General features: G+C 36.8%; 2 long non-coding RNA genes across 2 annotated transcripts in view; one reads left to right on the top strand and one right to left on the bottom strand.

The window, feature by feature from the left end:
• The window catches only part of LOC111561739, a 277,745-nt gene that overhangs the window by 128,812 nt on the left and 135,081 nt on the right, over window positions 1-13,852 (bottom strand). The gene's annotated exons all lie outside the window — the stretch shown is intronic.
• On the top strand, window positions 4,765-13,498 carry LOC109502424. The gene is made up of 2 exons (XR_002161012.3): window positions 4,765-4,911; window positions 13,430-13,498. It is a non-coding gene; the product is annotated as an uncharacterized LOC109502424 (long non-coding RNA).

Below are 13,852 nucleotides of genomic sequence, written 5' to 3'. Positions count from 1 at the left end.
GAAAAGGTTAAATTACATGATGGGATTATTGGATCAATCTCGCTAATTGTGTTTTTCTAAATCTTCTAAGTCCTTACTGATGGTTTTGCCTTAAAAAATTACTGTAAGATTGTATTAACACTTCCATTCTGATGGTGGATTTATTCATTTCTTTTTTTTTGTTCATTTGTTCATTTTGTTCATTTGTTTATTTAACCTGTAGAAAAAAAAATTTTCTTCTGGAATATTTTTGCAGTTTTATGGCTATTGTTAAGTATTTTTATATCTTTCTGGTGAATTAAACCTATTATGATTATGTGATTACTGTTTTTATTCATGGTAATGCTTTTATGCCTTAAAATAAATTGTCAGATATTGATGTTATTACACAAGTGTTCTTTTGTGTTTTTTTCTCTTTCTTTCTCCAGCTTTGTTGAGCTATAATTGACATATAGCATTGTGTAAGTCTAAAGGTATGCAATGTGATGATGTGATACACATATATCGCCAAATGATTACAATAAGGTTAGCCAGCATATGCGTCACCTCAAATAGTTACCCTATTTGTAACTATATGTGTGTTGTGTGTGTGTGTATGTGTGGTGAGAATATTTAAGATCTACTCGCTTAGTAACTTTCAAGTATACAACACAGTACAGTTAACTATAGTCACCATGTTGCACATTATACCCCCAGAATTTATTCATCTTACACCTGGAAGCTTATACTCTGGGACGAACATTTCACTTCCCCCCACCCCTCAGCACCTGGCAACCACCAATCTATTCTGTTTTTATGAGTTCTGTCTTTTTAGCTTTCCTATGTGAGCTCATACAATATTTGTGTTCCTCTGTCTGACTTACTTCACTTCGTGTAATGTCATCAAGGTCCATCTGTGTTGTCACAAATGGCAGGGTTTTCTCTTTTTCTAACGCCTGAATAATATTCCTTCATGTATAAATAATACATTTTCTTTATCCATTCATCTGTCAATGGACACTTAGGTCCATGTCTTGGCTATTGTGAATAATGCTGCAGTGAACAAGGGGGTATAGATATCTCTTATATAGATAGATATCTATCTATATATAGATCTATATATAGATCTCTATATATAGATAGATATCTATCTATATATATCTCTTATATAGATATCTATCTATATCTATATCTATATCTATATCTATATCTATATCTATCTATATCATCTATATCTATATCTATATATATCTCTTATATAGATATCTCTTATATAGTATATATATATATCCTTAAGATATATATCCTAAAGTAAAATTCCTGGATCATACAGTAGTTCTATTTTTAATTTTTTGCACTGGTGTTCTTTTGATTGGTATTAAAGTGGTGTGACAAGTTTATGCCTTCATACCTACCATTTAGGCATGTCTCTGGTTAATTGTTCATAGGTAAGATTTTTTTTTTAATTTACAATTCTAATATTTTTTTTTTTGGAGGAGGGAGTCCACTACTTTTAAATTTTTTTAACATAATTTATTGTCAAGTTGGCTAACGTACAGTATATACAGTGTAGTCTTGGTTTTGGGGATAGATTCACGTGATTCATCGCTTACATACAACGCCTAGTGCTCATCCCCACAAGTGCCCTCTGTAATGCCCATCACCCATTTTCCCCTCTCCCCTGCCCCCCATCAACCCTCAGTGTGTTCTTTGTATTTAAGAGTCTAATATTTATCTTTTAAAGGAAGAGTTTTTCCCTGTAAATTTACTGTGCTTACTGAGTTACTTAAGTTTGTTTTTTACTGTATTATTTTGTGCTGTATATTTTCCCCAGGCCTTTACATTCAGTAGTCTCTTTCTCTGCCTGATACCTCTGGTATCTGAGTTATGGCTTTTATATGGATCTAGGATCTCTGCCTAAGTTTTCAGGTTGACAGTTCAGTTAGGTATTTTACCTGACTTTATCTTAGTTATGACTTTGTTTAGTTTTTGTTTACACTTGGTACACCCAAAGGCTCATTCCATTACTTTCCACGTTGCCTGCTACCTCACTGGGCTCAGGTCAGAGACCTGAGACCACTGTTTCTCTGGGAGGACCTTTAGGTACTTGTCCTCTGGGCTCTAGTTATTGGATTCATCTTAATTTCTGCCTTTTGCAGACAACAAACTATGACCATTTTTCCTTTAAAATCTATTTCTCAGGGCGACTGGGTGGCTCAGTCAGCTAAGCATCCAACTTCAGCTCAGGTCATGATATGGCGGTTTGTGGGTTTGAGCCTCGCATCAGGCTCTGTGCTGACAGCTCAGAGCCTGAAGCCTGCTCGGGTTCTGTGTCTCCCTCTCTTTCTGCCCCTCTCCAGCTCACACTCTGACTCTCAAAAATAAATAAACATTATAATTTTATTAAATAAATAAATAAAATCTATTTCTCTTCCCTCCTCTATTTCCAAAACCACTACCACAATTGATCTTGGCCAAAAGGCCAAGAAGCAATACCATAACCACCATCACATCCTAAGTTTAGGTTATAGTGCTTCACAGTTACACATTTAATAGCTATTATAGTGGCTCTTCTAGACACAGTACTTTTTTTTCTCATGTCCCTGCCATCATGTTTTTCTTTAAACAGAGGATACAGTCATGACATGACTATACTCAAAAATTCCCATAGGCTCTCCAAATAAGTTAAAGGTAACTTCAGAGCAGCATTCCAAAGCAACCTAATCTACTACTTCAACTTTACCTAATTATTCTGTAATTAATTTGCTAGCATTGATCCTACCCTCCACCTCGACTATAAGCTTTCTCATTATAGTGAATTCTGTCATGTGCATTTTTTTATTTGTTGCTTCTTATCACCTTGATTTCTTGGTGATCTTCAACATCTTAATTATACCCCAACACTCTATTAGATGGTGAATTCATTGAGGGTTGACTGACCTTATCATTGTACTTTATTATGACAAGAACATAATGGCTACTCAGAAAAGATTTAATTACATACTACTATATATTGGTTGCTGCACTATGGGAAACAGGACTGTCATTATCATAGACAATGTTTATGTATACCTAGTTTCAATATCTATGATAATACCTGGTGATTTTTTTAAGTTACTGTTTATTTATTTTTCAGAGAGAGAGAGAGAGAGAAAGAAAGAGAGCAAGGATAAGCAGGGGAGGAACAGAGAGGGAGACAAAGAATTCAAAACAGGCTCCAGGCTCTGAGCTGTCAGAACATAGCCCTACACAAGGCTCGAACTCACAAACAGCAAGATCATGACCTGAGCTGAAATCAGGTGCCTAATCCACTCAGCCATTCCAGCGCCCCCCTGGTAGGTTTCCTAATACAGAAATTTATGAATTGAGCAGGAGGTATTTGTTGTCATTCCAAAATCTGATCTCCCTTTATTTATGCTAATAAAACCCTAGGTTTATCTAGATATTAAGAGGCATGGCACATAAGGAAAGTGGCTCAGCACCAAGGGACAAATTGTGATTAGTTTACACCACAATTATAATCCCATTCTCCTTACCAACACTTAGACATATGCCTTTGTTCTGACCAATGAGATATGGCAAGGTCTTTGAGTGATTCTTAGAAAAATTTCTAAATAAAAGAGACACCTGAGGACAAACTGGCCATCCTATTTTGGGATATAATTGGATACAGAAGTGATGCCTGAAACTGACATCACCATCCTGTGACCCTAAGGGGACAAACTTGAAGAAGAAAATTGATATGCTGGGAGGGGAGCACAAAGGTGGAGAGAAACTAGGTTATTGATGACATCAGTCCTGGAACCAGCAACACCTAGATCCTGTTCTTGCTGCCAAATATAGACAAGAATTCTTCCACCTGCAGGCTAAAACCAAGGAGCTCAGAATGTGTGAGCACTCACTGTAGATTATTTGTGAATATGTTATTATACAGTTAAAGTACTAATATAAAGAAAAGAATAATATCTATAAAAGAGTTGATGTTCATTTTGACACTGATTTCATTCAATTCTTCCACACTAAGGGATTGGTTAAAAAGGTTTAGCAGGTGTGGTTAAGAAGACTGTTTCTGGCTTCATTCTGTTCTTGCTGTTCCATGCTTTCCTGGTCATTGTGTTCTTACATTAGGAGTCTTACTACTTTCAGAAAAAAGATAAATCTCAACCCCAACTCATGTGAATGATTACTTGTATTTTATTTTAATTTCTGGATATTATCCAAGTGTGGATAAGGATCAGTCAATATATGCTGAAAACTACCCAGCACAAGTCACCATTACCCTTGGCTTGTACTGCTACAAGGGAGCTCAGTATCCTCAAAGAAATCTGAGGCTCCTTTCTCATTCTCTTGGCAATGGTTCAGCCTCTTTGCTTGCCCTTGCTGTTCTTGGACTGCCCGATCCTGCTCTGTCCTGTAACTCTATGCCATGAGTGGTTAGCAGAAGTCCAGACACTGCTGAAAGAGGAAGGGAAGACATGTTTTATATTTTGACTTTTTTCTTGGTTAACTTCAATGAATTTTCTCATTGCAGAGTAACACGGATTCTTTGCTATTTCCTACTTCCTACTTCCGCTACAACATCAATAAACCTTTGCCCTGCCATATTTCAAACCCTGTGGCTCATAGTAAGGGTAGCATGAGGCTTGGAGTTTGTGGGGATACACGTTAGTTTAGAATTGCCAACGTACTGAGCTACATTTGAAAGTTTATTTTTTGCTGTTTGCCCAACTCCCAACAGGGGAGTTTTGATTTAGTTAGTGAGGAAATTAACCCTACTTTCCCTTATTCTTTCTCTGGCAGAAAGGCACGAGAGGGAGTACAATTATATTGCAAGACAAAGGAAAACTTCACTTTATTTCATACCTGGGAAGGCACAGTACTTCCTCCAGGATGAAGAGGAGAAAAACTGAACAGAAGTTCAACCCTGAAGATAACTAAAATGGTATAAAAACGGTATGGTATATAAAAATGTTAATTTCAAACTAGAACTAAATCAGTTAGGTATTTTTACATATAGGGGTGTGTAACTTCTTGAATGGTGACTATTTTCTCTATGGGTTTTAAAAATAAATCAGTTTTTGTAAATCTCTTGTTTCTACCCCTTAATTTAGGCAGAATATTTTGGTATACAGAAAATAAAATCATCTGTAGCTGTTATCTGTAACTTTATTGACCTTTGAAAGCATTTCTTGTTTTGTTTTTTTTTGTTTTTTTTTGTAAAAATAGGGCCATGTGTATGTGACATACACATTTAAAAATATATCTTTCCCACTCCTGAATCAATTGGCCTGTTATCTTGTTCTCTAAACCTATGTCATTCCACTTCACTGAACTGCTTGGGGGCATCTCTACTGCTACACTCCCATAATTAATCATTTCCTTTTTGGCTGGTTTGGCTGAGGGCCTCTCATTAGCCTGACATCTAGTCTCCTCTTCTCGGCTCAATAGCCTTTAGTTTTATCAACTTCCCTATGTGCTCTGCATTGAAGTTTATATTTGTCTTTTAACCATTCATTAGGTGGTGACACTAGAATGGAAAAGAATGTAATTGACTGGTGGGCATCTTGACAAGAGAAAATAGTAACATCTTTATTTTCAAGGACAGAAAAACAGAATACCCAAGAGAGAACTCTTCAAAGATTCAAGTAACCAGGAGGAGAGCTTTCCTGCATGAGCAAAAAGCTCTGGTGACAATGTTTCCATAGGGGATTAACATATTAGAGTAGGAAGAGATTTACAGTCGTTGCTGATTTGATTTGGATGCAAGTCAGGATTTATATTCCATTGATTTTTAGAAAAAAATCGCATTTATTATGGAAAATTTAAAACACATACAAGATTAGAATAATATAATGAAGTCACATGTATCTATGACCCAACTTAAACAATTATCACTCCAGGGATCTCTTTAGTTTTTTTCTTTTAAATAGGGTTTCCCTACAGCTTCCTTGGGCTGAGCTTTAACAGAGTAGGGGCTTCCCTCAAACAAGAGTAGGTAGCAACTTTGAAGATTCCTTCCCAAGTCAAATTTTTAAAAAGTGAATTATTTTATCCAAACATTATATACATAAAGAAAAGTACACAAATCAAATGTATAGCTCAGTGACTTTTTATAAACTGGATACACCTGTGTAGCCAACAGCCAGTCAAGGCACAGAATATTACCAGCCTCTCAGACACCTCTGTGTCCACTTTGAATTACTAACCCCTGAGGCGGTATTACCTGCACTCAGTCCTAATACCTTAGTTTTGCCAGTTTTGGAACTTTATGTAAGAGATCGCATTGTATAATATGTACTATTCTGTGTCTGGCTTCTTTCTCTCAATTTTGTGAGGTTCATCCACTTCGTTTTATGTAGTTTCAGTTTATTCATCTTTGTTGTGTATCTTGTTCCACTGTATGATTAGAACACTATTTATCCACTGTATTATTGGTAGATATTTGGGTTGTTTTTAATTTGCAATTATTACAAAATGGCGTAGCTGTGAATATTCCTACACATATTTCTAATGTTTATTCCTGTTGAGTATATATCTAAGAATGGAATTACAATGTCATAGGTCTTTCATATAATCATTTTAAATTGAAATACTTAAATATTGCCAAACAGTACTCAACCTGGTTATTTCTATCTACATTCTCACCTCCAATATGTAAAAGTTCAAGTTGTGCCACATTATCACCAGGATTTGGTATTGTCAGTCTTTTTAATTTTAGCCATTCTGGTAAGTGTGTATAGACATCACACTGTAATTTTAATTCACATGTGTCTGATGACTATTAAGCTTGAGTACCTTTCCATGTTTCCATATTCTCTTTTTAAAGTGCCTCTGGGGGCATCTGGGTGGTTCAGTCAGTGGAGTGACCATCTGACTCTTGATTTCTGCTCAAGTCACTATCCCAGGCTCATGGGATTGAGCCCACGTTGGGCTCCCCCATGAGCGTGGAGCCTGCTTAAGATTCTCTCTCATTCCCTCTGTCCCTCTCCCTGATTTGTGCACTCTCCCTAAATAAACAAACAAAAAAGTGTCTCTGAATCTCTTACTCATTTTTCAATTGTTTTGTTTATCTTTTACTCATTGAATTATGGGAGTCATATATTGTTGATACATATGCGTCTTTTGTTCGGCATTTGTACTGCAAATATTTCCCACTGAGTGGCTTGCCTTTTCAGTACCTTATTGGTGTTCTTTGATAAACAGAAGTGTTTTGGTTTTGTTTTTAATATCAGGCACTTTTTGTGTCCTATTTAAGAAATTTTTGTTTACCCCAAAATAATCTCCCATAGTTTTCCTCTAAAAATTTTTATTGTTTCTCACTTTGTATTCAGATCTACAATTCCTCTGGAATTGATTTTTGCATATAGTTTGAGGTAGGGATTCAGGTACATTTTTTTCCTGTATGGGCAAGCAACTAATTTAGCAACACTTGTGTAATGACTATCTTTTCACCACTGCCATGCAGCATGATTTTTGTCGTGTGTGTGTGTGTGTGTTTCTAGACTCCCTATTTCTCTTCCATTAGCCAATTTGTTTATGATTATGCCAGTACCACACTGTTGCTATCATTTTTTAATATGTTCTGATAATGGGTAGAACACCTCCTCCAGCTTTATTGTTCTTTTTCAAGACTGACTCCGACTTGCTATTTCTGGTCTTTTACAATTTACATGAAATTTGGATCAGCATGTCAATTTGTCAGTTTATACATGTACAAGTGCACACGTGCACACACACATACACACATGAGCCCTTTTGCTAAAATTTTGGTTGAGAATTATTTGGGTAGTGGCCTGTTACAATCTCTACGTATAGCAGGTGGGAGGATGGGAAGATAGCAGGCCAGAGAAATAAATGGGCCTAGGTAAGAGCCCGGAGCATAATAGATCATGTTAGATATTTTCAGCTTTGTTCCAAGAGCAATGGAAAGTCATTGCAGGGAAGCTAATAATCCTTTGGTGACACTTACCAGGCCCTCACCAGTGGTAGGTTCTGTGAGGACTCAGCTCTGTTTTGTGGATGTCTAAAGCACCAGAGAGCACATGTGTTCAGATGTCATATCTTATGAAGACTGATCTACAGCTGCATTTTCTTCTTCATTACTGTCTGAAGTGACATAGAAGGACCTCTGGAAGTCATCAAGTCCATCTCAAAGTAGATTCTTTCTTATTGAAAGCATCAAAACCATTGTTCCTGAACTAAGTGGCACTAATAAGCCACAGTTTAATTGCCTCTGTCTCTATGTGATAGAAATGTCACCTCAAATCCCAGCTGTGTGAAAAGAGGGGGGCATCCCCTATGGGCTGTTGGGGCCTGTCAGTAAACAAGAGGGACCACATTCCCTAGACACTGTTGTTATTGATAGTCTTGGGGAAGGGGATCAGGCTGGAAGGGCAGGAAAGGGGAAGGGAAGTATGCAAATAAAATCTTATGTCTGATTTCCCACTATCAGCCATAACTCATATGTGACTATGTTGACCTAACACATGGGGCATCTATGACAGCCAGAAGTAATTATTACTCCTTTTCTTACTGTAGATTTCTGTGATGTGTGCATATGTGCATGTAAAATATTATATAATAATGGAAATGTAGTGAATTATATGCAATCTGCACCATCAACAGAACAGTTTCCTTTGTAATCAACGAAGACATTATTCTCTGTGATTCTGTACTACCCAATCTGCACATATGTAAATGGCAACCCTGGTGCCATTATGAGTTTCTTTATTCATGGAAGAAGAGGGGCTTGACCTTAGTAAAACTGGACCCAAGTTACTCCTTATTCACCCTTAAATCTACTTCAATCTGGCTTGAAAACAGAAGAGAAATTGTTGCACCTATGAGTCTCTGTTGAAACCTAGATCAGTGTTTGCAAATGCAAGACAACTGTTTGTAATTATCTTCTCAAAATTTGTCATTCCCTTACTTGATCGAAACAAAGGGCTTTGGATAGCTGAGCATTTGCCATATAAACTAAATGGGTTCTCCAGGAGTTTTGTGAATCCAATCATTGGGCCCAATTAAGTTCTTCTGAGGTCAAGTTTGCACAAAGGTGGTCATGTCTGATATTGATTCCAGGTCACCTATCATGCCCCCTTCTTTCAAGCCACGCTGCTCTTTCGGGTCCTTGGTGTCTTTTCCTACCTGAAAAATCCGTTTTGCCATTTCCATTCATTGTAGAAGTTCAAAGAAAGTTAAACTTCAAAAGGAGAATTTAGGGTCTTGTTCTTATTTCTCCCCAAAGGCATATTATTCTGTAAGTAAATATACTAAAGTTTTTCTAGTGCCAAGGATAGAGATAAAGCCTTTGTCAGGTCACAGAAGGTTCTGCTGCATCCTTCTTCCAAGAAAATGGTTACCATTCACCGCTGTAAATTTGCATAGGAAACAGAGCCTATTCCAACAAAAATCTGCTCTAAGGGGCCTGCTACCTCTATCAGGAAACACCTGTATGCAAGCTTCTCTGGATTAAAATAACTATTACATCTCACCAGGCACTCTGTAATATGTAAGGCATTTGGCCAAAGTGCCATGTTCACATACACCACTCAAAAAATGGCAGTTATTATTAAGCTGTTATTTTTGGGTCTTGCATTTTTTCACATTGGAAAAATATTGTAAGATGTGTAACAAAAATGGGAGAAGTATGGTTCTTCAGTGTGTATTTTGCAAATACTCAGTTTTTTGACTGTTGCTTTTTAATTCTGGATATCATTAAACACTGGTAATGACTTCTTACCATTCAGGAAGAAATACCTAAGTTTATTTATCAGGGAACACTGAATTCCCAGGAAAAGGGACTAAAATTCCCCAAATTTTTTACATTCACTTCAACCCTGGGTAAGACTATTGAGTTAAGGACAATCCTTCCCATAACACACTGAATTAGCAAACAAATAACTTTTCTCAAAGAGATTGCTTTTTCTAATCCCACTTGGTTCAGTTCTGAAGCATAAAGTTGCCTTTATAATTACAGTAACAGGTGATATTTTTAGCCATGTGTCCAATTTTATTAAAATTTTATGAGTTAGTCATATTGTATAAAATTCTCATTAGTTACATAAAAGCAAAACGGAGATTATTAATGGTTAGTAGAATGCTAGAGAAAAATCTTACATAAAAGTGTTTGCATTTTTGTTCCTAATGTATAATGTCATACACCTCAATCTTCTGTTTAACATTTTGTGGTCAGTGCCGTATTCTGATGCCATCCTGATTCATAGCAATGACAGAATATACATTGAGTTTTATTCATATGCTTTTAAAATTCATACTCCAGAATTAAATTTTGAATTTGATCCTTGGCTAAGTATTTCCTTCAAGAGAATTATTTATACTATAGTTTAAAAGGAGTTTCATATTAAGGCAGAGATGTTATCAGGCTACCCAGAGTACCCTAAAATGGCTTAAACTTTGTGACTTATCCATGGTATAGAGTCCTTTGTTCTACAGTCTCTAAGGCCTGATAATATTAGTGTCTGAGAAGAGATCTGTCTCAAGGACCAATTCACATTAACTCAAGTTCATGATATACCAAAATCTAAGAACCAGATAGCTAATGCATTAATTTGTGGTAAGACAATAACTGATGTTGGAAATGGAACAATCCATATGGGCTTCCAAATGATACTGAGAAAATATGAAATTAGGAAATGGTGATTTAAGTTTAATGTTCTTATGATTTGACAGCATGATGTATCCATTTATATGAAAGACAAATATCCATCTTCTCTAATCTCTAGGAAGAATACTAGGAGCACAAAATTCCTGTGATTTTGCTATGTTGGAGAGTAGGCCATCGTTCTGCAATGTTTTTGAATAACTATTTTACTGGCATTCTGGTGAGGAGGTACAACCTCATTATATAGAACTGTCCCAGATTTTACAAAAGTTTAACATTTCTGGACCCTAGTAAGGATTACAATGATACTCTAAAATTATTATTACAGCCCCCAAACAGCCTCATATACTTTCCAATGCCCCAGTGGAGGAAGGGGTCCTCTCCTGGTTGAGATCTACAGGTTGGCCTTCAATGGAAAGGGTCAAGAAGTAAAAAACTACCTTCTGTACAGTATGCCTACTTTTTGATTGGCTAATTTCTGATATTTAATGGTCTTATGCTTTTCTTTCCCAAGGTAATCTTTTAGAGGTCCATGTCATAGCTAAAAGATACCAAGAGATATTCACTGGACACCACCTGGGGACCAGGGTAGAGTCCATAGGGAAGAATCCAAGGAGCAGACTCTAAGGGTCAACTTTATCAATGCCAATGAGGAATTTACACTTTTTAGTGACCAAATCTGTCCCCAAGAGATCCTACATAGAACCCAGTGTAATATACAAATGGAAGTGAATATTCTAGTGGGAATTTGATGAGGTACAAGGGGAAAATCCACCTGTTCAACTTTCTAATGCTCCCTGAGGCAGCCCATGAGATAACTGTATGAAACTCGAGGGATGTAAGGAATGTAACTTCAAGAATTCTGTTTGTCTAGGCCTTTGCATGGTTTGGTTATACTCATTGAGGTAGATAATCACACACGGATTTGAACCAAAATCCCATCTTATAATGTAGTATGTTTCTCCCCAGAATGTGCTCTTAGGAATCTACAATAGCAGATGATAGCTGTTCCTTCAACTGGGAATTCAGAGTGCTGGCTGCCTTTTTCTCAGGAGCATGGATTACTAGTGATCCTGCCTTCCTGAGATGGTAATTCTGGGCCGTACATCACCACTACAAGACCCTGAATTCCCACTGGCACTCAGCTCCCATCTTTCCTTGACTTTGGCAGAAGATATGATGGCATCTTACCTCTCTCCTATCTTTGGAGACATTGTCTATCTTTATGATAGCCTTTTAGGTTCTGCCTTGATCTAGTATATATTTTTCTTGTTAATTTTATAAATACTATTTATGTTAGACTTCTCTAGGAGTCTAGAGGTGCTCTGCAGTGGTCCTAGAAACCACCTATATAACTTCTGCAACTGTCTCCAAGTAAAATTAAAGGAAAAAAATTCAAGAGAATTCAAGAGATCAAAAGGAAATCCTAAGTTTTAGTCGTAGTGTGCTCTTTGTTTATCCCCAGTGATTAGTAAGATGGGTAGTTCATAAATGAGGATGCTTCTGTCAGTCCTCTGTCTTCTATTTCAAATACAGAAAGGAAAACCTTTGAGTTGGAACTGAGAGAAGATGGAGTCTCTCTGGGCTCATTCCCTGCTTCCATGAAACAAGTTCACTGTTACACAGCTAGTAAGATAATTATTAAGAAGATTTTGTTACACCTTATCTGATTTCTAAGGCCAGCCCAAAGCAAAACATGTTCCTCTTCAATGATTCTAGTGTTGAACTATTTACATTTGGGTATCTCTTCTCCCCTACTCTCCCTGTACTCCCACTTTTGGTGCCCATTTTTTCCCCATATTCTCTTCTTCAGGCCACCAAATGAGCTTTGATAATTTTAAAATTATATTTCATTAGCTATAAAAATATCTAAAATAAAATGCTGAACAGATTATATTAGTAGAATTCTAGGCATTATGGAATTAAGTAAGAATTATGGATGTGGCACTAACTTTCTAGAACTCTGGATATCACTCCATGTGATAACATCCAGGTAGTGGGTTACCACCTTTTCTTTCTACACAAATTCTACCCCTTCCTAGATTCTTTCCCATTTCCAAGGAAAGAGGGTTGATGATTTGATTGGTCAACTTAGGCAGCATTAACATGAGTGTTTGTTCTGTCCATGTATATCACCAGTTTAGCTCTCACCCTTCCATCCATGAGACTAGGTAAGAGGACCTATGGGCTATCTTCAGTGACCCTGTGACCATTTCTCTCAAGATGAGGCAGAAAATCCACAGAACTAGAAAACTCTCCTTTCTTCCCTTGTTTTCCTTATGCCATGCATGTAGCTGAAGATTTCAATTTCAGAAGTGGTAGAAGTCACATTTACGACTTATCTCTAACTTGTTTACTTCACCCCTGCCTTTGTAGAGAGATATATTTGGATATTGGACATTTATTAAGCTTTTAACAAAAGTGTACTTATTACCATCTGGCTGCTTTCCTTTGCGATGAGTTCCCCCAAGGAATTTAGTTGACAGTACAGAATAGGAGGAGGCACAAGGGGGAGGGAAGAGGGTAGCATTAATTAACAGAGCAGGGATAGAAAAATCCTAGATCTGTGGCCATAAAAACAATGATGAACCTCTTAGTTCAACCATAATATCATGAGCTCATTGGAGTTCATTATTCAACACCAAGGTATTTTGAGGGCTTGAGATATTCTCTGATCAAAGGGAAAAATTCTCCTCTTATCCTCTTAAAACCATATGGATTAGTAAGAGGAATTTAGAAAACTGAGTTAAACCAAAATTGTAAACTTATCAATAGAAAATGAGAATTAGGAATGGTGGAAAAGTTCAGGCTTATCATTATTTCATATCAATTTACCATCTGTTCCAGATTGAATAACCCATCTGGTGTCTGCTGCCAACAACTATCAACACATCTTCCAGATGCCTCTGCTGAACGTAATTATTAAAGTTTTTACTTGATTTAAAAACACGTAGAAGAGCAAAGTATGTATGTTTCATCCCAAATGAAATTGCAATGGCTTTCACTTTTCTGATGACTACAATCTATTCACACTAAATCATTAGCTGGGCTGAAGGTCTGCTTAAGAGTAACAACCAGTATGTGTCGAGCAAACTTAACAATTATGATGGGGAACACAGCTATGGGTAATGGTAACCAAAGGCCTACGAGAGGAAAATATTCAGAAAAATTCCAGCCTCTTAAAAGAACCAGAGAGTGCTAGAAATGTAAAAAGACTGACAAGAATTCTCACAATCACATGTACTGACTTATTAAACATATGTGTATGCA

This window comes from Felis catus, chromosome A1 (genome assembly GCF_018350175.1).
Source record: "Felis catus isolate Fca126 chromosome A1, F.catus_Fca126_mat1.0, whole genome shotgun sequence".
Classification (NCBI taxonomy): Eukaryota; Metazoa; Chordata; class Mammalia; order Carnivora; family Felidae; genus Felis; species Felis catus.
The sequence above is the reverse complement of the archived record's forward strand: the minus strand, read 5'-3'. Positions and strand labels throughout refer to the sequence as shown.